This window comes from Vulpes vulpes, chromosome 2 (genome assembly GCF_048418805.1).
Source record: "Vulpes vulpes isolate BD-2025 chromosome 2, VulVul3, whole genome shotgun sequence".
In the NCBI taxonomy this organism is placed as follows: domain Eukaryota; kingdom Metazoa; phylum Chordata; class Mammalia; order Carnivora; family Canidae; genus Vulpes; species Vulpes vulpes.
In genome coordinates this window covers 16,081,883-16,109,609 of record NC_132781.1, presented here as the reverse complement: position 1 = coordinate 16,109,609, position 27,727 = coordinate 16,081,883, and the positions used below count along the sequence as shown (strand labels likewise).

General features: G+C 38.8%; 2 long non-coding RNA genes across 2 annotated transcripts; both read left to right on the top strand.

Moving 5' to 3' along the window:
- The first annotated feature begins 1,089 nt into the window (after window positions 1-1,089).
- LOC112920594 (uncharacterized) lies at window positions 1,090-15,311 on the top strand. Its single transcript, XR_003235099.1, has 3 exons — window positions 1,090-1,144; window positions 2,936-3,040; window positions 15,065-15,311. It is a non-coding gene; the product is annotated as an uncharacterized lncRNA (long non-coding RNA).
- A 2,160-nt stretch (window positions 15,312-17,471) lies between these two features.
- Window positions 17,472-22,703, top strand: LOC112920595 (uncharacterized). The gene is made up of 3 exons (XR_003235100.2): window positions 17,472-17,675; window positions 21,897-21,947; window positions 22,610-22,703. It is a non-coding gene; the product is annotated as an uncharacterized lncRNA (long non-coding RNA).
- The last annotated feature ends 5,024 nt before the right edge of the window (window positions 22,704-27,727 follow it).

Sequence of the window (27,727 nt, the reverse complement as noted above, 5' to 3'; positions counted from 1 at the left end):
TACACCTTCTTATCCAATGTTATGAAAGTGCATCTTTCCCTAGGGTCAAGGAAATATGTTCTAATTCTCTGCCTGCCTTTCCCCCTATAGCAGGTCTTGCTATATCTTTGTCTTTTATCTAGCAGCCAGGAATGGTGATGTGTAAACATGGGCAATTTTGTTTCATCTTTTTGAATAATTAGATAATTCTTAAAATTGTCAACTGTACTTGCCATTTCTCTTTTTTAAAGGAGAAAAAGTTAATATCAAAGATGTGAAAAATATTCTGGAAGGCATTGGGATAGAATTCACACCTAAAGAATACCTGGAACTGGTGAAAAATCTTCAAGGTGATAGTTAACATTTCAAATACTACTAGAGCTTTCAAGGGAGGTTGGTCCTGTGTGTTTAATACAACTTTTTAAAAAAACTATATTTATAACATATCCTTTAAGACAACAACAAAATGAATGTCTAAGGAATGTTAGCATGGCTTTGTTTTTCCTTTGGAAAGTGTAATTTAGTTCTTTCTTTGGGAATCAGCAACTCTATTTTCTTGAATCCTGCCTTTGGATGTAAAATTTTCAACTATATTGTTTTCACCTTCAAAACTAAAAGTAGAGGGAGTAGAAAGGAGTAAGAGAAAGAAGGAAAAGTCAAAGAAAGTAAAAGAAATATGGGTTCATATTCCATTTTGCTATTTGCCATCAATTATTGGCTTTGCCCTCCATCACACACAGCACTCAGAGAATTTTCCCCATTCTGTGGTTTCAGATTTTTTTTTTAATTATTTATTTACGATAGTCACAGAGAGAGAGAGAGAGAGGCAGAGACACAGGCAGAGGGAGAAGCAGGCTCCATGCACCGGGAGCCCGACGTGGGATTCGATCCCAGGTCTCCAGGATCGCGCCCTGGGCCAAAGGCAGGCGCCAAACCACTGCGCCACCCAGGGATCCCCCATTCTGTGGTTTCAGATACACTGAAGGGTAAAATCAAAGTTATCTCTAAGGCAAATCATTTAAAAGTATCTTTGTGAAATGATACATTTGTTCTGTCTCTTTAAATCTCTATATTACTTTATCTGTGATGTCAATTGTGCCTTTTCTTACAGATTATGGAAATGTATATAAAAATAGATTGCTAGATGATGTGAAATCTTTCAAAGGTAAGTAACATGATAAAAAGAAAGATAAATAAGATTCCCCTGCCTCATATTTGTATTATCATTTAGCTTTTCTCTTGTGGATCTTATTACCTCTCATCTGAACTAATTTTGCTATTTTGAATATAGCCTTGCTCAAAATCTTTCATTTTGCTGCTTAGTAAGTATGGTTTTTGTCAAATTTAGTTTAAGAGCAGATTTAAATCTGGGTCTACACTCTCTTTCACCATACACAAAGATAAACTCAAAATGGATGAGAGATCTAAATGTGAGACAAGAGTCCATCAAAATCATAGAAGAGAACACAGGCAACACCCTTTTTGAACTCGGCCACAGTAACTTCTTGCAAGATACATCCACAAAGGCAAAAGAAACAAAAGCAAAAATGAACTATTGGGACTTCATCAAGATAAGAAGCTTTTGCACAGCAAAGGATACAGTCAACAGAACTAAACGACAACCTACAGAATGGGAGAAGATATTTGCAAATGACGTATCAGATAAAGGACTAGTTTCCAAGATCTATAAAGGACTTATTAAACTCAACAGCAAAGAAACAAACAATCCAATCATGAAATGGGCAAAAGACATGAAGAGAAATCTCAGAGGAAGACATGGACATGGCCAACATGCACATGAGAAAATGCTCTGCATCACTTGCCATCAGGGAAATACAAATCAAAACCACAATGAGATACCACCTCACACCAGTGAGAATGGGGAAAATTAACAAGGCAGGAAACAACAAATGTTGGAGAGGATGCGGAGAAAAGGGAACCCTCTTACACTGTTGGTGGGAATGTGAACTGTGATGCAGCCACTCTGGAAAACTGTGTGGAGGTTCCTCAAAGAGTTAAAAATAGACCTGCCCTATGACCCAGCAATTGCACTGTTGGGGTTTTACCCCAAAGATTCAGATGCAATGAAATGCCGGGACACCTGCACCCCGATGTTTCTAGCAGCAATGTCCACAATAGCCAAACTGTGGAAGGAGCCTCGGTGTCCATCGAAAGATGAATGGATAAAGAAGATGTGGTTTATGTATACAATGGAATATTACTCAGCAATTAGAAATGACAAATACCCACCATTTGCTTCAATGTGGATGGAACTGGAGGGTATTATGCTGAGTGAAATAAGTCAATCGGAGAAGGACAAACAGTGTATGTTCTCATTCATTTGGGGAATATAAATAATAGTGAAAGGGAATATAAAGGAAGGGAAAAGAAATGTTGGGAAATATCAGGAAGGGAGACAGAACATAAAGACTCCTAACTCTGGGAAACGAACTAGGGGTGGTGGAAGGGGAGGAGGGCGGGTGTTGGAGGGGAATGGGTGACGGGCACTGAGGCGGATACTTGACGGGATGAGCACTGGGTGTTTTTCTGTATGTTGGTAAATTGAACACCAATAAAAATTAATTTAAAAAAATAAAAATAAAAATAAATAAATCTGGGCCTACATAGAAAATGTGAAGTGAAGAATTGGCAGTTATTCAAGGCATTTCAGTTGACTAGAAGAACTAAATTGGGCATCTATGCCCTACCTAACCAGAAAGAAGTTTTCAATTTGTTGTTCTACCATTATAATTCATTGGAGAATGAATTTGTACTTTGCAAGATTGCCCTCAAGCCTAAGGAAGAGGTTACAATTCTAATTTCATTTTGTCTACCTTTGTGCACTTGAATGTGTTGCCAGTGATATTTATTCTGCTAGCCATGGTGCACAGGGATTTATTGAAATTTTCTCCTTCAGGGAAGTCATTAAATTTCTCTTGTGTTCCTGATTCTTTAGGTGGAAAGGTTGATGTCAGTAACCTGGAAGACGCTTTAGAAAACATGAAAATCAAGCTCCCGGATAAGAAACTTAAAGATTTGTCACAAAACCTACCAACTGATGGTGAGCATCATAGATATTAGAGATCTTTTAAGGGAAATTTAGATTTATAAGCTTATGTCTGAGAATTTCTGGAACTAGATCTACTTGGGTGCTAATATGACTTTTAAACTCTTTATAACTCTTTGGACATAAAAGAATATTATGATTCAGGGTATTTTCATTAATCTCATGGTGCATGGTACAGGTGTTAGAGTGAGTTATAGGTGATAAGTATTTACTTGAAAGAAGCTGAAAGAGGACTTATTCTCTCAGAGAAGAGGTTGCTAATTTCAGATTAAGTACATGATTTAAATATCTTTTTAAAGTCTTGTCACCCAAATACCATATGATTTTTTCCATATATGGAATTTAAGAAACAAAACAGATGAACATAGAAGGGAAAAAAAGAAAGAGAGGCAAACCGTAAAACAGACTCTTAACTCTAGAGAACAAACTGAGAGTTGCTGGAGGAGAGGTAAACGGGGGTGGGTTAAATAGGTGATGGGTATTAAGGAAAGCATGTGTTGTGATGAGCACTGGGTGTTGTATGAAAGTGATGAATCACTAAATTCTATACCTGAAGCTAATATTACACTGTAAGTTAACTAACTGGAATTTAAATAAAAACTGAAAAAGAAAAAAAGTCTTGTCACCCAACTATACATTCCTATTGGAGGAGGTAATCAAAAGGTTGTAACTACTGGTTGACCCTTTAGCCAGACCCAGGCAACCAGAGGCTCCTCACTCCCTCCTCTGTCTCTGGAATGTATCCTCTGCCCTCCATTCTTACAGTGGGAGCCATGTTCAAGTATGTAATGTTGAAGGAGCAATGTGTTTTGAAGCCATCTGGACAGTATACATGACTGAACCTGGTTAAGGCCTCTATATGAACTTTTAAGATACCAGAGGGTAGATGCAAAGATCTACTCATCTTGTGGCCACCCAGGAAAAGTGTTGTATGTAAGCTCCTTTGCTTAATATATCTGCTGTCTACCAATCTGGATTGGTCTGCCTGTTCCTTTGGTCTTTCTTGATCACTGTTTATGGGGGCCAGTTTTAGACTTCATCCAGGTAGCTTTCAAGGTTGTGAGCCAACAGTTCCTCTATACTTTTGTGATAACCAACTTCTGATCCCTTCTCCCCATGTTTTGGCACTGGCTTACATTATTCCTTCCTGGTCTACCTTAGGAACTTTAAGCCACAGGTTTTACCTTCTCTTTAAAATAGCTTTCTAGGAGTACCTGGCTGGCTCAGTCAAAAGGACAGGCAACTGCTTGATCTCAGGGTTGTTAGTTCGAGCCCCACATTGGGTGCAAAGATTTCATACGTATATTATATATACATTTAAAAAGAGCCTTCTAGGGGCACCTGGGGGGCTGAGTCTGTTGAGCATCCAACTCCTGGTTTTGGCTCAGATCATGATATCAGGGTCCTGAGATGGAGCCCATTTTGGGCTCTGCACTGGATGCAGAGTCTGCTTGTCCCTCCCCATGATTGCTTACTCTTTTTCGCTTGCTTTCTCTCTCTCTCAAATAAATAAAATCTTTTTTTTAATAGACTTACAATTTTCTTACTCTGATTACCAAGAAATATACTCTTCATATTCATCAAAAATAATCCCCGCATTTCTACATTTTCTTTCAATACATAACTATCTTTTAACTTCTTTTACTGTCCAACTACTCTCTGTTCTCACCTGCTCTATAAAAATTTGCAACATTTGATCACCTCAGTCATTCAAATCTTCACTTCTATTGCTGAGCCTTGCTAAGGAAAATCATATAAACTTGCATATTAGAGCCCCTCCAAATTCATTTCCTCCTAAATAGTACAGGACCTGGGATCCCTGGGTGGCGCAGCGGTTTGGCGCCTGCCTTTGGCCCGGGGCGCGATCCTGGAGACCCGGGATCGAATCCCACGTCGGGCTCCCGGTGCATGGAGCCTGCTTCTCCCTCTGCCTATGTCTCTGCTTCTCTCTCTCTCACTGTGTGCCTATCATAAATAAATAAAATTTAAAAAAAATTAAAAAAAAAAAAAATAGTACAGGACCTAAGAACATTTTAACTCCAGGGGCACCTGAGTGGCTCAGTTCAGTTAAGCATTTACCTTTGGCTCAGGTCATGATCTCTTGTCCTAAAATCAGCCCCTTACCGGGCTACCTGCTTATTGGGGAGTCTGCTTCTCCCTTTCTCTCTGTCACTCCCCCCAATCATGCACATGCTCTCTCTCTCTCAAATAAATAAATCCTTAAAAGAAGGAACATTTTAACTCCATTTCCCCTTCCCTACATTAATATTGTTTCATATATTTTAATACTAACTTATATTCTTTTAACTCAGCAAAATATTATTAGTAACAATGTTTTATGAGGCCAGTATTCGTTCAGATTTATCCACTTTTGCCTTTTCTTTGCTATTAATCCTTTTTTATTTATTTATTTTTTTACTTCAGACCTTTCATTTGAGATAACTTTGCTTGATGTAACTTCCATATTTAGGATCTGCTAGTAACAAATAATGATATGGAAGGCATTTTGGCATAAAAACATCTTTATTGGGGATCCCTGGGTGGCTCAGCGGTTTGGCGCCTGCCTTTGGCCCAGGGCGCAATCCTGGAGTCCCGGGATCGAGTCCCACGTCAGGCTCCCTGCATGGAGCCTGCTTCTCCCTCTGCCTGTGTCTCTGCCTCTCTCTCTCTCTCTCTCTCTCTCTCTCTCTCTGTCTATCATAAATAAATAAATGAATCTTTAAAAAAAATAACATCTTTATTTTACCCTTACTTTTGAAATATATTTTCTCTGGGTTTAGAATTCTAGATGGACAGTTATGCTCTTTTAGCTCATTGAAGATATCATTCCACTATATTCTGCTTTATAACATTGCTGATGAGAAGTCAGCTGTGAATCTACTGATCTTTGGAAAATAATCTTTTTCTTTTAAAAAAAATTATCTTTAGTTTAAAAGTTTCACTACAATATGGAAGATAGGAATGGATTTTTTTCCATTTATTCTCCTTGGGATTCTTTGGAACTTCTGAGTCTGAGAATTGGGATCACTCATAAGATCTGGAAAATTCTCAGCCACTATCTCTTCCAGTATCGTCTCTATCCCATAGTCTTTTTTCCCCCTGGAACTCCAGCTAAATGTATATTAAACCTTTTTCCTCCATCTTCCATGACACTTAACCCCTCTTCAGTATTTTCTATATTTTTTTCCTGTGCATCATTCTGGAGGGTTTTGCCTGACTTGACTTCTAGTACACTAACTCTAGTTAGTCTAATTTGCTATTGCATCTAGCTATTTACCTCTTGATTTTATTTCTTGTATTTCTATTGTTTGTATTCCTTTTTTGCATTTTGCCTTGCATTCCTTTGTGTTTTATTCTCAATTTCTAGGAACTCGACTTAGTTCTCTTTCAAATCTAATAGCCTATTTTTTATTTTTTGCAGATATTTTCAAATTTACATAGTTATCTTATAATCTTGGTGTCATAATTCCAGTTAATGAATTGTTTGGGGGGTTTTCTTTACTCTCTGTTGTTTCTTCTGATTTTCACTTACAGTGTCCTTGTTTCCCTATGTGTTTGGTTATTTCCTGTATGCTATTCAATGTCACTGAAAAATTACTGTAAGAATTCTGAGACCTGAAATGAAATGCATTCCTCCAGAAAGGATTTGCTTTTCAACTATGACTTTTCATTTCTATCCCCTCATATGCTTTTCAGGTTATAATTTCCTTTCTTCAGCTGTACTAATTTAGTTATCACTACTTTACTTGCTTTCTAATTTCTAAATATTACTGAAATTTCTTGTTCATTGATATCTCCTCTCCTATATTGTTGCAATCTTTTGTGAGTGATCATAGTTTTTATTCCTTACCTATCATTTTATTGAAGTTTGCAAAAAGAAGAGAAAATAAATACTTGAGAATAGTAAAAAAAATAAAAAGTTTTGAGACATTACCCTAGTCAACAAATTGATCAAACTATTTTTTTCTGAAAAACAATTAAATAACTAAAATCCATGGGGCACCTGGGTGGTTCAGTTGTTGAGCATCTCCCTTTGGCTCAGGTCATGATCCCAGTAGTCCTGAGTTTGAGTCCCACATCAGCCTCCCTGAAGGGAGCCTACTTCTCCCTCTGCCTATGTCTTTACCTCTCTCTGTGTGTGTCTCTCATGAACAAATAAAATAATCTAAATAAATAAATACCTAATAAATAATACCCTATTTATTAATAAATAAATAAATATCCAGACTGAGATCTCCAATTAAAAATTGAGATATGATATACACTAATATAATGAGACTGAAGGAGAGAAATTAAGGAGTCAATCCCATTTACAATTGCACCCAAAAGCATAAGATACCTAGGAATAAACCTAACCAAAGAGGTGAAGGATCTATACCCTAAAAACTACAGAACATTTCTGAAAGAAATTGAGGAAGACACAAAGAGATGGAAAAATAATAATAAATAAAATAAATAATCCATGAGCATGGATTAGAAGAATACTGTGAAAATGTCAATGCTACCCAGGGCAATTTACATGTTCAAGGCAATCCCTATCAAAATGCCATGGACTTTCTTCAGAGAGTTGGAACAAATCATCTTAAGATTTGTGTGGAATTAGAAAAGAGCTTGAATAGCCAGGGGGATGTTGAAAAAGAAAACTAAAGCCGGGGACATCACAATGCTGGATTTCAAGCTGTATTACAAAGCTGTGATTATCAAGACAGTGTGGTACTGGCAAAAAAAAAAAAAAAAACAGACATATAGTTCAATGGAACAGAATAGAGAACCCAGAAGTGGGCCCTCAATTCTATGGTCAACTAATATTCAACAAAGCAGGAAAGACCATCCACTGGAAAAAGGACAGTCTCTTCAATAAATGGTGCTGGGAAAAATTGGACAGCCACATGCAGAAGAATGAAACTAGACCATTCTCTTATACCATACACAAAGATAAACTCAGAATGGATGAAAGATCTAAATGTGAGACAAGAATCCATCAAAATCCTAGAGGAGAACACAGGCAATACCCTTTTTGAACTTGGCTATAGCAACTTCTTGCAAGATACATCTATGAAGGCAAAGGAAACAAAAGCAAAAATGAACTATTGGGACTTCATCAAGATAAAAAGCTTCTGCACAGCAAAAGAAACTGTCAACAAAACTAAAAGACAGCCTACAGGTTGGGAAAATGCTGTGCGTCACTTGCCATCAGGAAAATATAAATCAAAACCACAATGAGAAACCACTTCACACCCATGAGAATGGTGAAAATTAACAAGACAGGAAACATCAAATGTTGGAGAGGATGTGGAGAAAGGGGAACCCTCTTGCTCTGTTGGTGGGAATGTGAACTGGTACAGCCACTCTGGAAAACTGTGTGGAGGTTCCTCAAAGAGTTAAAAACAAAGCTACCCTACAACCCAGCAATTGCACTACTGGGGATTTGCCCCCAAAAATACAGATGCAGTGAAATGCTGGGACTCTTGCACCCCAATGTTTATAGCAGCAATGTCCACAATAGCCAAACTGTGGAAGGAGCCACAATGTCCTTCAACAGATGAATAGATAAAGAAGAAAGAAGATGTGGTCTATATATACTCAGCCTTTAGAAAGGACGAATACCCACCATTTGCTTCGACATGGATGGAACTGGAGGATATTATGCTGAGTGAAGTAAATCAGTTGGAGAAGGACAATCATTATACAGTTTCACTCATATGGGCAATATAAGAAATAGTGAAAAGAATTATAGGGGAAAGGAGGGAAAATGAGTGGGAAAAATTAGAGTGACAAAACATGAGAGACTCCTAACTCTGGGAAACGAACAAGGGGTAATGGAAGGGGAGGCAGGCAGGGGGATGGGGTGACTGGGTGCTGGGCACTGAGGAGGGCATTTGACAGGATAAGCATTGGGTATTCTACTATATGTTGGCAAATCGAGCTTCAATTAAACATATATATATGTTTATACTTTATATAAACATATACAAAATATTTTATACATTTTATATATATGTGTGTATATATATTTATATACATATAAATTGAGAGGTGAGAAGCTATTGGGTTTGATCCTCAGGCTAGAGCATATTATGTTACACATGAAGCAAAAATAAGTATTTACACACGCAGATCAAATAAACAGTACTCTGCTTCCCTCAGTGATTCCCATCATATACATGATTAGCTAATATACCTTTGCAGTTGTTCCTAGGAAATCAGCACAAATTTTCCTTGATATCTTAGAATAAAAAACTGAAAGAGATTTCTGAAGGTCCGTCCTGATAGAGAAGCTGAAAGAAATTTCAAAGGTTTCTTCTTACTTAAACACAGTGAAATAAGTAATAAATGAAGGCTCTCTGAGGACAGGAGCCATTTCTGTGTTGCTCACTATTGTATCCCAGTGCCTAGCACAGGTATGCAGATATTTGATACTATATAAATACTTGTTGAATGAACAAGAAATGAAATTAATTACATAATGTGTTTAGCAACACTATTCAAGGCTTTCAACAACGACTTTCCAGTTAAAGTAATTAGTAGGTATTAACTGATAGTTAACTGGATATTTTATGTAAAATGACATTGTGCTATACATATAGCAAGAGCCCCCAAGGTGCAAATCTGCTAAATAAATGTATGGCGAGGAGGTGCCTGGGTGGCCCAGTCAGTTAAGAATTTGTCTTTGGCTCACATGATCTCAGGGTCCCTGTTCTGCAGGGAGTCTGCTTCTCACTCTCCCTCTGCTCGCTGTCTCTCTCTCTGTCTCTCTCTCTTAAATTTATATATTTATTTAAATGTATGGAGAAGGTATACTGGAAACTACTTCAAAAGAAGAAGGGCACTGGAGGGTATTATGCTGAGTGAAGTAAGTCCATCAGAGAAGGACAAACATATGATTTCATACATTCGGGGAATATAAAAAATAGTGAAAGGGATTACAGGGAAAAGGAGAGAAAATGAGTGGGAATATCAGAGAGGGTGACAGAACGTGAGAGACTCCTAACTGTGAAATGAACAAGGGGTAGTGGAAGGGGAGGTGGGCAGGGGGTTGGGGTGACTGGGTGATGGGCACTGAGGGGGGCACTTGACTGAGCACTGGGTGTTATACTATATGTTAACAAATCAAACTCCAATAAAAAAATATACAAACAGGGAGGAGGGGCAAGATGGCGGAAGAGTAGGGTCCCCAAGTCACCTGTCCCCAACAAATTACCTAGATAACCTTCAAATCATCCTGAAAATCTACGAATTCGGCCTGAGATTTAAAGAGAGAACAGCTGGAATGCTACAGTGAGAAGAGTTCGCGCTTCTATCAAGGTTGGAAGACCGGGAAAAAGAAATAAACAAAAGGCCTCCAGGGGGAGGGGCCCCGCAAGGAGCCGGGCTGAGGCCGGGGCGAGTGTCCCAGGACAGGAGAGCCCCGTCCGGGAGAAGCAGGAGCTGCACCAACCTTCCCGGGTGGATAGGGGCTCACAGGGAGTTAGAACAGGACCCAGGAGGGCGGGGATGCCCTCGGGCTCCCTGGGACACTAACTGGCACCTGCGGCGCGCGCAGGAGAGTGCGCCGAGCTCCCTAAGGGCTGCAGCGCCCATGGCGGGACCGGAGCAGCTTGGAGGGGCTCCGGCGGCTCTGCGGAGGGGGCTGCGCGGCCGGGAGCGCGAATCGAACAGCGCAGGCCCCGGAGCACAGGGCGCCGGGACACAGCCCAGGATCCGGCCTCCCCCGGGACAGGCAGAGGCCGGGAGGGCCCAGGACAGCGAGGACGCTCCTGCCTGGAACTGAGCAGATCAGCGGCCCCGCCCCGGAGCCTCCAGGCCCTGCAGACGGAGAGCCCCGGAGTTACTGCCGGGGCTGAATCCAGGTTTCCAGAGCTGCCACCGCCACTGTGGCTGTTCCTCCTGGGCCTCACGGGGTAAACAACCCCCACTGAGCCCTGCACCAGGCAGGGGGCAGAGGAGCTCCCCCAAGTGCTAACACCTGAAAATCAGCACAGCAGGCCCCTCCCCCAGAAGACCAGCGAGACGGACCAGGTCCAGGGGAAGTCAAGGGACTTAAAGTAGACAGAATCAGAAGATACTCCCCCGTGGTTTTTGTTTTTTTCTTTTTTTCTTTTTTTTTCTTTCTTTTTAATTTCTGATTGCTTCCCCCACCCCCTTTTTTTTCACCTTTCTCTTTCTCCTTTTCTTCGTTTTTACTTTTTTTTCTTCTTTCTCTTATTTCTTTTTCTCTTTTATTTCCTTCTCTCTCTCTCTTTTTCTCCTTTTCCCAATACAACTTATTTTTCGCCACTCTGCACTGAGCAAAATGACTAGAAGGAAAACCTCACCTCAAAAGAAAGAATCAGAAACAGTCCTCTCTCCCACAGAGTTACAAAATTTGGATTACAATTCAATGTCAGAAAGCCAATTCAGAAGCACTATTATAAAGCTACTGGTGGCTCTAGAAAAAAGCATAAAGGACTCAAGAGACTTAATGACTGCAGAATTTAGATCCAATCAGGCAGAAATTAAAAATCAATTGAATGAGATGCAATCCAAACTAGAAGTCCTAACGACGAGGGTTAATGAGGTGGAAGAACGAGTGAGTGACATAGAAGACAAGTTGATGGCAAAGAGGGAAACTGAGGAAAAAAGAGACAGACAAGAGACCATGAAGACAGATTAAGGGAAATAAACAACAGCCTGAGGAAGAAAAACCTATGTTTAATTGGGGTTCCTGAGGGCGCCGAAAGGGACAGAGGGCCAGAATATGTATTTGAACAAATCCTAGCTGAAAACTTTCCAAATCTGGGAAGGGAAACAGGCATTCAGATCCAGGAAATAGAGAGATCCCCGCCCCTAAAATCAATAAAAACCTTTCAACACCTCCACATCTAATAGTTAAGCTTGCAAATTCCAAAGATAAAGAGAAGATCCTTAAAGCAGCAAGAGACAAAAAGTCCCTGACTTTTATGGGGAGGAGTATTAGGGTAACAGCAGACCTCTCCACTGAGAACTGGCAGACCAGAAAGGGCTGGCAGGATATATTCAGGGTCCTAAATGAGAAGAACATGCAACCAAGAATACTTTATGCAGCAAGGCTCTCATTCAAAATGGAAGGAGAGATAAAGAGCTTCCAAGACAGGCAGGAACTGAAAGAATATGTGGAGCTCTTGCAGAGCTCCAAACCAGCTCTGCAAGAAATTTTAAGGGGGACTCTTAAAATTCCCCTTTAAGAAGAAGTTCAGTGGAACAATCCACAAAAACAAGGACTGAATATATATCATGATGACACTAAACTCATATCTGTCAATAGTAACTCTGAACGTGAACGGGCTTAATGACCCCATCAGAAGGCGCAGGGTTTCAGACTGGATAAAAAAGCAGGACCCATCTATTTGCTGTCTACAAGAGACTCATTTTAGACAGAAGGACACCTACAACCTGAAAATAAAAGGTTGGAGAACCATTTACCATTCAAATGGTCCTCAAAAGGGGGTATAGCTCAGTGGTAGAGCATTTGACTGCAAATGGTCCTCAAAAGAAGGCAGGGGTAGCCATCCTTATATCAGATAAACTAAAATTTACCCTGAAGACTATAGTGAGAGATGAAGAGGGACACTATATCATACTCAAAGGATCTATCCAACAAGAGGACTTAACAATCCTCAATATATATGCCCCGAACGTGGGAGCTGACAAATATTTAAACCAATTAATAACCAAACTGAAGAAATACTTAGATAAAAAAAAAAGAAATACTTAGATAATAATAACTTATACTTGGGGACTTCAATCTAGCTCTTTCTACCCTCGATAGGTCTTCTAAGCACAACATCTCCAAAGAAACGAGAACTTTAAATGATACACTGGACCAGATGGATTTCACAGATATCTACAGAACTTTATATCCAAACTCAACTGAATACACATTCTTCTCAAGTGCACATGGAACTTTCTCCAGAATAGACCACATACTGGGTCACAAATCAGGTCTGAACCAATACCAAAAGAGCGGGATAGTCCCCTGTATATTCTCAGACCATAATGCCTTGAAATTAGAACTAAATCACAACAAGAAGTTTGGAAGGACCTCAAACACATGGAGGTTAAGGACTATCTTGTTAAAAGATGAAAAGGTCAACCAGGAAATTAAGGAAGAATTAAAAAGATTCATGGAAACTAATGAGAATGACGATACAACCATTCAAAATCTTTGGGATGCAGCAAAAGCAGTCCTGAGGGGGAAATACATCGCAATACAAGCATCCATTCAAAAACTGGAAAGAACTCAAATACAAAAGGTCACCTTACACCTAAAGGAGCTAGAGAAAAAATAGCAAATGGACCCCATGCCCAGCAGAAGAAGAGAATTAATTAAAATTCGAGCAGAACTCAATGAAATTGAGACCAAAAGAACTGTGGAACAGATCAACAGGACCAGGAGTTCGTTCTTTGAAAGAATTAATAAGAAAGATAAACCATTAGCCAGCCTTATTAAAAAGGAGAGAGAGAAGACTCAAATTAATAAAATCATGAATGAGAAAGGAGAGATCACTACCAACACCAAGGAAATACAAACGATTTTAAAAACATATTATGAACAGCTATACGCCAATAAATTAGGCAATCTAGAAGAAATGGACGCATTCCTGGAAAGCCACAAACTACCAAAACTGGAGCAGGAAGAAATAGAAAACCTGAACAGGCCAATAACCAGGGAGGAAATTGAAGCAGTCATCAAAAACCTCCCAAGTCACAAGAGTCCAGGGCCAGATGTCTTCCTGGGGGAATTCTATCAAACGTTTAAAGAAGAAATCATACCTATTCTACTAAAGCTGTTTGGAAAGATAGAAAGAGATGGAGTACTTCCAAATTCGTTCATGAGGCCAGCATCACCTTAATTCCAAAACCAGACAAAGACCCCACCAAAAAGGAGAATTACAGACCAATATCCCTGATGAACATTGGATGCAAAAATTCTCAACAAGATACTAGCCAATAGGATCCAACAACACATTAAAAAAATTATTCACCATGACCAAGTAGGATTTATCCCCGGGACACAAGGCTGGTTCAACACTCGTAAAACAATCAATGTAATTCATCATATCAGCAAGAGAAAAACCAAGAACCATATGATCCTCTCATTAGATGCAGAGAAGCATTTGACAAAATACAGCATCCATTCCTGATCAAAACTCTTCAGAGAAATGCTATAATATGCATAATTTGTAAGTTGGAGGCATTGCCCTAAAATACACTGCATCTGCAATCCTGGAAAAATATACCGATAAAAGCTAATTCTGTCATTCTAACATGTTCCATTTCACTGTTTAAAATGTTTAATATTACCATGTGCAAAACATTATGCTACTTATTGGACTAGAATGTCTAGGTGGGATAAGGAATACATACATTCTTTTCATTTAAAGGCACTCGCAATCTTTGAGCATGCAATGAACATATCTACTAGAAAAAATGTAATAAACTAAGCTAACCTGGCAGTGTCTGACTGGAGAGTGTTAAATTGGGAAATTGCTAGACTTAAAATTCCACTTGCTCTTGTTCCAGGGATCTGGTATAGTAGGTGGTATAAAGTGAAGAGAACAAGCCTGAGGAGAGAGATGTTACATGGTGTGTAGAGTTGGGATATTAAAAGAAAGTAGAGAATAAATAATGAAACTAAAGTTAACGTTTTTAGAGGATAGTTTTCCTTTTTTTTTCTTTTTTTAATTTTTATTTATTTATGATAGTCACACAGAGAGAGAGAGAAGCAGAGACACAGGCAGAGGGAGAAGCAGGCTCCATGCACAGGGAGCCCGACGTGGGATTCGATCACCGGGTCTCCAGGATCACACCCTGGGCCAAAAGCAAGGGCTAAACCGCTGCGCCACCCAGGGATCCCTAGAGTATAGTTTTCCATTTCATGCTTATCTGCATGTGTGTATTCAACAACAAATCATAAAAAATTAATTCTTTTGCTCTACTTAACAATATTTCTCAATCAGTGCACAATTGTGTCTGTCTGAATTGTGGCTTATTTTTTAGCTTCCATGGGATGGTTGATCTGCATAAACTGCTAAAAGGAATAAAGAAATTCACAGGTGAGCAAATTGTTTTGTTAAAAGAAGTATAACTAAAATGCAAACACTTCGCATTCACAAACATATTTAAGGTTGTGTTTTCTTATTCTGTTATTGACCTTTAACTTCTACTTTTTTAACAATTAAAGTTTGATTCTAATGACATGAAAATTACTTTGGATTATTTATGTTTTGGCAAAAATGTTGTGGCACTCTCAATAACAAGTTCTATATTCTCTGAAACTTCATTTTTTAATAATAAATTTATTTTTTATTGGTGTTCAATTTGCCAACATACAGAATAACACCCAGTGCTCATTCCGTCAAGTGCCCCCCTCAGTGCCCGTCACCCATTCACCCCCACCCCCTGCCCTCCTCCCCTTCCACCACCCCTAGTTCATTTCCCAGAGTTAGGAGTCTTCATGTTCTGTCTCCCTTTCTGTTATTTCCTATGAAACTTCATTTTTTATGTTGTGATTCACTCCAATGGGCAACCTGTTCATTCACTTATTTAACTAACATCTACTATCACCCAGTTAATTTTAAGGTGAAATTTTAGCAGGGATACAAATAATGTGGGCAGTGAAGATCATCTATCTCACAAGTCAGGCAAAGTGAAGAGTAACAGATTTTAGTGATGATAATAAAATTTAGATTAGGTAGCTGCCTATACATAACTTAGATCACTTTGCCTCCTATATGTTCCTTTACTCTAATCTGGGTTAACTCCTCTGAGGTTATTAAGAGCATTAGAAATAAGTATTTTATTTAGAACTCACATGATAACTTCTGATAATTGTAGATAACCCTGTGCAAGCTTAGACACTTCATCATTTGGATTCAGAAGGCAATTCTCATCTGTTACCATTCCTGTCTTTTAAAGGAGGAAAAGTTGAAGCCAAAGACATACACAAAGTGCTGGGAAACATGGGGATAGAACTCACAGATAGCTCTGGAGGTTGTTGAAAATGTTGCCAATGACTAGTAGGTAGTTTACATACTGTGTATGTAAAGAGTATCTCTGTGCTAGTGTAAACCTCAGTGTGAAGCATAAAAGAATGGTTTCTTATAAAAGTCTAAAAGGCAAAAAGATCAACTTTAGTTGTAAAGAAATTATGACTTTGACATTTTAGGTATATATTTTTGAGAGAGTATAATATCTTCATACCTGGGCCCTGCCATTAGGAGTATCATTACTCTGGTGCCTGGCTGGCTCAGTCAGTAGAGCATGTGACACTTGATTTCATGGTTGTAAGTTAAAGCCCCACATTGTGTGTAGAGATTTCTTAAAAATAAAGTCTTTTTAAAAAGAGTATAGGGATGCCTAGGTGGCCCAGTGGTTGAACCTCTGCCTTTGGCTCAGGGCATGATCCCAGGGTCCTGGGATTGAGTCCCACATGGGCTCCCCTTGGGGAGCCTGCTTCTTCCTCTGCCTATATCTCTGCCTATCTCTGTGTGTCTCTCTGTGAATAAATAACATCTTTTAAAAAAAAAAAAGAGTATCATTACTCTGAGGTTAATGAAGCTTAATCAGGGCAAAGATAAAAAGAAGGCTAAATTAGTAGGTCGTAGAGGAAGGAAAAGGAGAAATCAGTTTGAGGAAAAAGGTATATCTGTTTCAGTGTAGAATGGACAGATGGTTCACATTAAGAATTTTACTTTTTTTCTTATTTATGAAGAGGTATGTGGGCCTGGGAAATGTAGGCATAGAACTTAAGATATTTTTAAAGTATATATTTATGAAATTATGCTCTTCCTACTCCCTTTTTTTAACTATCCATATAACCTTTTTTTTTTTTACCTTAAATGTATCTTATTTCACAGCTGATGGAAAGGTAAAGAAAAATACATTGCTCAATTATATAAAAGCTTTTCCTGGTAAGTGAGAATCTTAACAAATGGCAAGTAAAACTAAGATCTGCAGACTTTACCTTAATTTTTAAAAGACCTTACCATTACACAATAATTAGATTATTGATTTTACTATCCCTTTAGCCTGTAAATCTACTTTAGATGCAACTATATCCAATTAATTTATAGTTCTCTGACACTGAAAAAGTTTCAAAATTTATTTGCTATCCAGAGCTCTAGTTATTGTCCAAAATAATCAGGTTGACCATATATATTACATATATATATGTATAATATAATATAAAAAGATAGTATGTGGAATTGATATGTAAGTACAATTATATATAATTTATATATTATTTTCTTCTAAATACCTCTTTCCTGCAAACTATATAAAGAACCCCTAGGATGAGATTGGCAGAATATATTCTATTTCTGGCTTCCACAATAAATCTCTGTTGTGCAATGTGTTGAACATGTCCCACATGTAGCTGAAAACAGGTTTTGTGGGGTTTTTTAGTTATTGTGCTCTGGCTTTGTTCCATTCAGTTGGTGTGTGAATATGGCCAGTATTTTTCTTGGATACAGTTATTTTTTATCCCTATTTCTTCTTCTCTGAGGTGGAAAGTGTCGCATCTCTAAAATAGAAAGCATCCTGGAAAACTTGGGTTATGAGCTGGAGGGTGAGGAAGTTGAGGACCTGCGGAACCAACTGCCAACTGATGGTAAGCATGTTGTTGTGCCTTCAGGGAGAGTGAGCTCCTCTAATAAAATTTGCAAGTGTATTCATATGGGAAAAGATATTACCTCAGATCATTAGTGTCTAAATCAGAAATCAGTAATCTGTTAAAACAGTGACAGCCACCTGCAGAACTGAATTCCTAGATGCCAACTAGAAATTGACAGATCTAAGAAGCAAGTGAAGAAATGAAACAAAGGAAAGTCAAGAAATTTTACAGTCAGAGAAAAAAAAGTAAAAATCCCTTAAATCATCATAAATTTTAACTAGACTAAACAAAGGAACATATAATGGCAGAAAAGACAAGTAATCACTTCCCCAAATCTTTACTTATCTTGAAGATTATCTTCAGATGAGAGATATTTTTCATTGGTCCTGCTTATTTCTGGGATTTTCTCCAGCATTGTATGGATATACCTGCTCCATGCTTCTTGCTCCCTCTTCTGGCACAATTCTTTTTTTTTTTTTTTTTTAATTGAAGTTCAATTTGCCAACATACAGTATAACACCCAGTGCTGGGCAGCCCCGGTGGCGCAGCGGTTTAGCACCACCTGCAGCCCAGGGTGTGATTCTGGAGACCCTGAATCGAGTCCCACTTCTCCCTGTGCCTCTGCCTCTCTCTCTCTCTCTCTCTCTCTCTCTCTCTCTCTCTGTGTGTGTGTCTCTATGAACAAATAAACTTTTAAAAATTTAAAAAAAATAAAAATAAAAAACACTCAGTGCTCATCCCGTCAAATGCATGCCGCCCTCAGTCCCCATCACCCAGTCACCCCATCACCCCCACCCACCTCCCCTTCCACTACTCTTTGTTCGTTTCCCAGAGTTAGGAGTCTCTCATGTTTTGTCACCCTCTCTGATATTTCCCACTCATTTTCCCTCCTTTCCCCTATAATCCCTTTCACTATTTGTTATATTTCCCCATATGAGTGAAAGCATATAATGATTATCCTTCTCTGATTGACTGACTTCACCCAGCATAATACCCTCCAGTTCCATCCACATAGAAGCAAATGGTGGGTATTCATCATTTCTAATGGCTGAGTAATATTCCACTGTATACATAGACCACATCTTCCTTATCCATTCATCTGTCGAAGGACATCGAGGCTCCTTCTGTTTCTTCTCTGGTTCTTACAACACACCAGGCTGGCTATTGAAAACCTCTCTTTTGTTTTCCAAAATGTGGATATACAAGCTCAAATTTATGGTTTCTCCCTCGCCCACAGACCCTAGTGTGTTTTCTGAAGGCACTCACTGTTTACTCTCACCACTATATTCACGAATATGCACAAGGAGCTTGCGGCAGAGTGAGGGGTGTGGGGTTAGCACTATGGGTGTTGGAACTGCCCCTAGGCCAGGTGTGGGGTTCTTCCAGTGAGGTTCCTCCAACGATTCATGGACAGGCTTCTCTACTGAGTCTTGAAGGCAGTCAGCAGAGACTACACTTGTTTAATGCTCTTTAATGTTATCTGCCTATTCCTGATCTCCCCCTTTTCCCCAGTCATAGAAGTCCCACCTCAACACTTTGGGTGCTGCAGGAAAAAAACTGGCTTCTCTAGCAGCATTCCACACAGCTTGGGTAGCTAGGAAATCACAACCCTCCCTCCCCCTCATCCCCATCCCAGGGAAAGATTGCCACCAGCTGGTGCAGCCCAGCACACTGTTGCCTTAGGAGTGGGGCAGCACTGTCAGGATTCCCCTTACCTCTCCAATGCCTCCAAACTCATTGTTAGCTCCTGTGGAGGGCTGGAATCTCTCCTCTTAAAAGCTGGACCTCCACAAAGCCCTCTCGTTTGGGTGTCTGCCCAAGTCATCACTCTCCTGAATTTTCCCAACCACAACTGAGAGGAGCTGTGGCTGGTTTGCAAGTTCCTGCTGATTCTGCCGCCTGCACTAAAGTCTTTCTCCTTGTTACTCAATACCCATGTGGGCAAATTCCTGTGGGATTTCTTGGTATATGGTGCTGGATCCCATAATGCCCACAGAGATACTTTTGTTCATAAATAGATGCTGAATTTAGTAGTTTAAAAGGGGGACAAGGGGATCCCTGGGTGGCGCAGCGGTTTGGCGCCTGCCTTTGGCCCAGGGCGCGATCCTGGAGACCCAGGATCGAATCCCACGTCGGGCTTCCAGTGCCTGGAGCCCGCTTCTCCCTCTGCCTATGTCTCTGCATCTCTCTCTCTCTCTGTGTGACTATCATAAATAAAAAATAAAAAAATAAAAATAAAATAAAATAAAATAAAAAAAAAAGGGGGACAAGAAAGAGGGATGTCTTATGCTGCCATGATGCTGATATCATTCCTCAGTAATTATAAAGTATTAAGTGCCTGCTATATGCCACAAACAGTATTTGGCACTTGAAGTATGTTATAAATAGTCCTCAAACAACTTTGAGAAATAGATTGTTATCTTAGTTTCCCTGATTGGAAATTGAGGGTCAGCCACAGAAGTCAATTGACTTGCTCAAAGCCACGTGACTGCTAAGTGGCAGAGAGAAGATGTCAACCCTGTAGAAGTCTATATAGGTTTATATAACTTCAAAGTTTTGTCCTATCTACTAAATAATATAGCCTTGTATAAGAGAGGTAAGCAGTGCTTCAAAGACAATGATATGAGTGATACCCTCAGGGGGCTGTGTGATATGGCCTGAGAAATGAGGATTTTCAACCAGTAATCACACAAATTAAATGAAGGATTCAGAAAAGATTGGAAAAAAAAAGAAAAGATTGGAAATCTTGATGGCTGTGGAATTGTAAGCATAAAGAATGTGCTGAGTAAGCATTGCACATGGAAGTAGCCATCTACAATATTTTAGGTAGGTGAACCCACTGATACTATAATATACATTGCTTTTAAATCCTGTGATAGTAAGGTGGCCAAACATCAGAGTACTCCTGGATTCTAAAGTAGAATAAGCCGAATGGAAAGCAGGTCCAGCAATGCTTTTAAAACTTCCTAGCTAAAAAATAATGAAAGGGATTTTAGGGGAAAGGAGAGAAAATGAGTGGGAAAAATTGGAGAGGGTAACAAAACATGAGAGACTCCTAACTCTGGAAAATGAACAAGGGGTAGTGAAAGGGGAGGTGGGCAGGGGTTGGGTGACTGGGTGATGGGCACTGAGGAGGACACTTGATGGGATGAGCACTGGGTATTATATTATATGTTGGCAAATCAAACTCCAATAAAAAATATACATATATATAAAATAATAATAATAATAATAAAACTTCCTAACACTGCTGGTATTTACCAGCAAAGAATACAAAAATACTAATTTAAAGGGACACATGCACCACAATATTTATAGCAGCATTATCAACAATAGCCAAACTATGAAAAGAGCCCAAATATCCATGGATTGATGAATGGATAAAGAAGATGGGGTATGGGGATCCCTGGGTGGCGCAGCGGTTTAGCGCCTGCCTTTGGCCCAGGGCGCGATCCTGGAGACCCGGGATCAAATCCCACGTCAGGCTCCCGGTGCATGGAGCCTGCTTCTCCCTCTGCCTATGTCTCTGCCTCTCTCTCTCTCTCTCTCTCTGTGACTATCATAAATAAATTTTAAAAAAAAGAAGATGGGGTATGTATTTAATGTATTTAAATATATAATGGAATATTACCCATAAAAAAAGAATGAAATCCTGCCATTTGCAATGACATGGATGGAGCTAGAGAGAATTATGCTAAGTGAAATAAGTCAGTCAAAGAAAGACAAATACCATACAATTTCACTCATCTGTGCAAATGAAGAAACAAAACAATCAATCTTGGGAAAAGAAAAGAGAGAGGAAAACCACGAAACTGACTTTTAACTATATCTAACAAACTGATGGTTACCAGAGGGAAGGTGGATAGGTGTATGGGTTAAATAGGTGATGGGGATTAAGGAGTGCACTTGTGATGAGCACAGGATGATGTATTGAAGTGTTAAATCAGTAAATTGTACATCTGAAACTAAAAGCAAACAAAAAGAACTTCCTAACACTGCTATGTATAGAATTTTATGCTACAATTTTTTCTTCTGTGTTATATATTTATCATATTTATAATTTGATTCTTCAATTCCATGCTTATCTGGGATACATTTATAAAACAAATTTGGATAAATTTTTAAATTTCAGTGTTATTTTCTACAATATAAAGTTTTTATAATGTTTTCTGGATCTGAGTCATTATGGCTGGGTCTCGTTTGCACATTATCTTACAGGTGAAAAGGTTAAACTGAATACACTCCTGGAAAATGTAAGGCCATTCAAAGGTGAGTGAAATCTTATAGGGAAAAGTTATTTTAAATACCAATATCCTGATGCTTTTCTATTATGCTTTTAAACATTTTATTCCTGATACTGACATTGTTATTCTTGTTGGTACATTAGTGGTATATTTTATATAATGATCCAGATTGGTTTGGGGCTATATGCTTTTTGAGCAAACTACTGATTTTTTATATCTTAGTAAAATATCTTATGTTCTCTGGATTTTTTTTCAATAATGCATATCACTTTCCATTGTTTGAACAGCCAAAAATCTATGTTACCACAATAATTGGCATGATAAAACATTAGTATAAATCCTTTTTCTGAATAACTTATCACATAGGCAAATAAAAAGTAATATACATGCCATCTTTACAGAGTAATTTATATAAGCCTTTGTATAAGTGGTTCTAGTCTCTTATACAACTCCCACTTCAGAGTTTTTATTTATCCCACTTTTATTATATTAGAGCATTCAGAAAGTACTTTTTTCTCTCCAGAATTATGAGATTTAGTTCTGTTTTTGACATTCCCTTAGAGTACTGACTCAGCACTTTTATCAACCCTGCTCTCAATTCTGCAATTAAACTTCGATGAAATTCATAATTAAGAATCATTCATCATTCTTAAATTTTCATCAGTCATAATTTCCATCTTTTCAAAGGAATCAAGATTCATGTTGATGAAGTAAGTGACATTTTGAAAAACACAGGGCTAGAACTCACACCTAAGGAACGCTGGAAGCTGCTAAGAACTCTGCCAATTACTTGTAAGCATTTATGATACTGCTATGGCCTTTAGGAAAATATATTTTGAGTATAAATATTGTTGGGGTAGGTAGGGAATCATTAAACATTGATTAATCAGAGAAGGACAAACATTATATGGTCTCATTCATTTGGGGAAAATAAAAAGAGTGAAAGGGAATAAAGGGGAAAGGAGAGAAAATGAGTGAAAATATCAGAGAGGGTGAAAGAACATGAGAGACTCCTAACTCTGGGAAACAAAAAAGGGGTAGTGGAAAGGGAGGTGGGCGGGGTGTTGGGGTGACTGGGTGACAGACACTGAGGGAGGCACTTGACGAGATGAGCACTGGGTGATATGCTGTATGTTGGCAAATTGAACTCCAATTTAAAAAAATAAAATTAAAATTAAAAAATAAATTAATAAATTAAATAAAAATTTAGTAAATGTATATTTATATTCAATGTATTTATTGAGAACTTCTTAGGTTGTGGGATTAAAGACAAAAATCCTTGCCTTCATGGAGGCTACTGTAGGGGATGGAACTGACTGTATTGTGATTTAGAACTTCATAAAGAAATTAAGATTTTTAAAGTGATAAATTTTAATTCAGGATATTAACTTTGAAATGTCTGACAGTCCTAAAACATAGTGAGAAAGAAGTGGGACAAAAAAAGAGAGGAAATCAGGTAAAAAGTGTCAAATCAAAGAGATGTAAAGTTTTAGAACTGTAAAATGGATAAATTTAAAATCTTACTCTGTTCCTTCCCTTTATTCTTTTTTTTAATAATAAATTTATTTTTAAAAAAAATAAAAAATAAATTTATTTTTTATTGGTGTTCAATTTGCCAACATACAGAATAACACTCAGTGCTCATTCCGTCAAGTGCCCCCCACAGTGCCCGCCACCCAGTTACCCCCACCCCCCGACCTCCTCCCCTTCTACCACCTCTAGTTCATTTTCCAGAGTTAGGAGTCTTCCATGTTCTGTCTCCCTTTCTGATATTTCCTTCCCATTTCTTCTCCCTTCCCCCTATTCCCTTTCACTATTATTTATATTCCCCAAATGAATGAGACCATATAATGTTTGTCCTTCTCTGACTGACTTATTTCACTCAGCATAATACCCTCCAGTTCCATCCACGTCGAAGCAAATGGTGGGTATTTGTCGTTTCTAAAGGCTGAGTCATATTCCATTGTATACATACACCACCTCTTCTTTATCCATTCATCTTTCGATGGACACCAAGGCTCCTTCCACAGTTTGGCTATTGTGGACATTGCTGCTAGAAACATCGGGGTGCAGGTGTCCCGGCGTTTCATTGCATCTGTATCTTTGGGGTAAATTCCCAGCACTGCAATTGCTGGGTCGTAGGGCAGATTTATCTTTAACTCTTTGAGGAACCTCCACACAGTTTTCCAGAGTGGCTGCACCAGTTCACATTCCCACCAACAGTGCAAGAGGGTTCCCTTTTCTACACATCCTCTCCAACATTTGTTGTTTCCTGCCTTGTTAATTTTCCCCATTCTCACTGGTGTGAGATGGTATCTCATTGTGGTTTTGATTTGTATTTCCCTGATGGCAAGTGATGCGGAGCATTTTCTCATGTGCTTGTTGGCCATGTCTATGTCTTCCTCCGTGGGATTTCTCTTCATGTCTTTTCTCATTTCATGATTGGATTGTTTGTTTCTTTGGTGTTGAGTTTAATAAGTTCTCTATAGATGTTGGATACTAGCCCTTTATCTGATAGGTCATTTGCAAATATCTTCTCCCATTCTGTAGGTTGTCTTTTAGTTTTGTTGACTGTATCCTTTGCTGTGCAAAAGCTTCTTATCTTGATGAAGTCCCAATAGTTCATTTTTGCTTTTGTTTCTTTTGCCTTTGTGGATGTATCTTGCAAGAAGTTACTGTGGCCAAGTTCAAAAAGGGTGTTGCCTGTGTTCTCCTCTAGGATTTTGATGGAATCTTGTCTCACATTTAGATCTTTCATCCATTTTGAGTTTATCTTTGTGTATGGTGCAAGAGAGTAGTCTAGTTTCATTCTTCTGCATGTGGATGTCCAATTTTCCCAGCACCATTTATTGAAGAGACTGTCTTTCTTCCAATGGATAGTCTTTCCTCCTTTGTCGAATATTAGTTGACCATAAAGTTGAGGGTCCACTTCTGGATTCTCTATTTTGTTCCATTGATCTATGTATCTGTTTTTGTGCCAGTACCACACTGTCTTGATGACCACAGCTTTGTAATACAACTTGAAATCTGGCATTGTGATGCCCCAGCTACGGTTTTCTTTTTTAAAATTCCCCTGGCTATTCGGGGTCTTTTCTGATTCCACGCCAATCTTAAAATAATTTGTTTTAACTCTCTGAAGAAAGTCCATGGTATTTTGATAGGGATTGCATTAAACATGTAAATTGCCCTGGGTAACATTGACATTTTCACAATATTAATTCTGCCAATCCATGAGCAGCATATTTTTCCATCTCTTTGTGTCTTCCTCAATTTCTTTCAGAAGTGTTCTATAGTTTTTAGGGTATAGATCCTTTACCTCTTTGGTTAGGTTTATTCCTAGGTATCTTATGCTTTTGGGTGCAATTGTAAATGGGATTGACTCCTTAATTTCTCTTTCTTCAGTCTCATTGTTAGTGTATAGAAATGCCATTGATTTCTGGGCATTGATTTTGTATCCTGCCACACTGCCAAATTGCTGTATGAGTTCTAGCAATCTTGGGGTGGAGCCTTTTGGGTTTTCTATGTAGAGTATCATGTCATCGGCGAAGAGGGAGAGTTTGACTTCTTCTTTGCCAATTTAAATGCCTTTAATGTCTTTTTGTTGTCTGATTGCTGAGGCTAGGACTTCCAGTACTATGTTGAATAGCAGTGGTGAGAGTGGACATCCCTGTCTTATTCCTGATCTTAGGGGAAAGGCTCCCAGTACTTCCCCATTGAGAATGATATTTGCTGTGGGCTTTTCGTAGATGGCTTTTAGGGTGTTAAGGAATGTTCCCTCTATCCCTACACTCTGAAGAGTTTGATCAGGAATGGATGCTGTATTTTGTCAAATGCTTTCTCTGCATCTATTGAGAGGATCATATGGTTCTTGGTTTTTCTCTTGCTGATATGATGAATCACATTGATTGTTTTACGAGTGTTGAACCAGCCTTGCGTCCCAGGAATAAATCCTACTTGGTCATGGTGAATAATTTTCTTAATGTGATGTTGGATCCTATTGGCAAGTATATTGTTGAGAATTTTTGCATCCATGTTCATCAGGGATATTGGTCTGTAATTCTCCTTTTTGGTGGGGTCTTTGTCTGGTTTTGGAATTAAGGTGATGCTGGCCTCATAGAACGATTTTGGAAGTACTCCATCTCTTTCTATCTTTCCAAACAGTTTTCATAGAAAGGGTATGGTTTCTTCTTTAAACGTTTGCTAGAATTCCCCAGGGAAGCCATCTGGCCCTGGACTTTTGTGTCTTGGGAGATTTTTGATGACTGCTTCAATTTCCTCCCTGGTATTGGCCTGTTCAGGTTTTCTATTTCTTCCTGTTCCAGTTTTGGTAGTTTGTGGCTTTCCAGAAATGCATCCATTTCTTCTAGATTGCCTAATTTATTGGCGTATAGCTGTTCATAATATGTTTTTAAAATCGTTTGTATTTCCTTGGTATTGGTAGTGATATCTCCTTTCTCATTCATGATTTTATTTTTTTTTTAAGATTTTATTTATTTATCCACGATAGATAAAGAGAGAGAGAGAGAGAGAGGCAGAGACACAGGCAGAGAGAGATGCAGACTCCATGCCAGGCCCCGACGCGGGACTTGATCCTGGGACTCAGGACTCAGGGACTTGTGATCAGGTAGTGATCTCTCCTTTCTCATTCATGATTTTATTTTTTTTAAAGATTTTATTTATTTATTCACGATAGATAGAGAAAGAGAGAGAGAGGCAGAGACACAGGCAGAGAGAGATGCAGGCTCCATGCTGGGAGCCCAGATGCGGGACTTGATCCTGGGACTCAGGACTCAGGGACTTGTGCCCTGGGCCAAAGGCAGGCGCTAAACCACTGAGCCACCCAGGGATCCCTCATTCATGATTTTATTAATTTGAGTCTTCTCTCTCTCCTTTTTAATAAGGCTGGCTAATGGTTTATCTATCTTATTAATTCTTTCAAAGAACCAACTCCTGGTTTTGTTGATCTGTTCCACAGTTCTTCTGGTCTCGATTTCATTGAGTTCTGCTTGAATATTAACTCTCTTCTTCTGCTGGATGCGGGATCTATTTGCTGTTTTTTCTCTAGCTCCTTTAGGTGTAAGGTTAGCTTTTGTATTTGAGTTCTTTCCAGTTTTTGGATGGATGCTTGTATTGCGATGTATTTCCCCCTCAGGACTGCTTTTGCTGTATCCCAAAGATTTTGAACGGTTGTATCTTCATTCTCATTTGTTTCCATGAATCTTTTTAATTCTTCCTTAATTTCCTGGTTGACCTTTTCATCTTTTAACAAGATAGTCCTTAACCTCCACGTGTTTGAAGTCCTTCCAAACTTCTTGTTGTGATTTAGTTCTAATCTCAAGGCATTATGGTCTGAGAATACACAGGGGATGATCCCAATCGTTTGGTATCGATTCAGACCTGATTTGTGACCCAGTATGTAATCTAGTCTGGAGAAAGTTCCATGCGCACTTGAGAAGAATGTGTATTCAGTTGAGTTTGGATGTAAAGTTCTGTAGATATCTGTGAAATCCATCTGGTCAAGTGTATCATTTAAAGCTCTCGTTTCTTTGGAGATGTTGTATTTAGAAGACCTATCAGGTGTAGAAAGTGCTAGATTGAAGTCACCAAGTATACGTGTATTATTATCTAAGTATGTCTTAATTTTGGTTATTAATTGATATATTTGGCAGCTCCCCCATTCGGGGCATATATATTGATGATTGTTAAGTCCTCTTGTTGGATAGATCCTTTAAGTATGATATAGTGTCCCTCTTGATCTCTTACTACAGTCTTTGGTATAAACTTTAATTTATCTGATATGAGGAT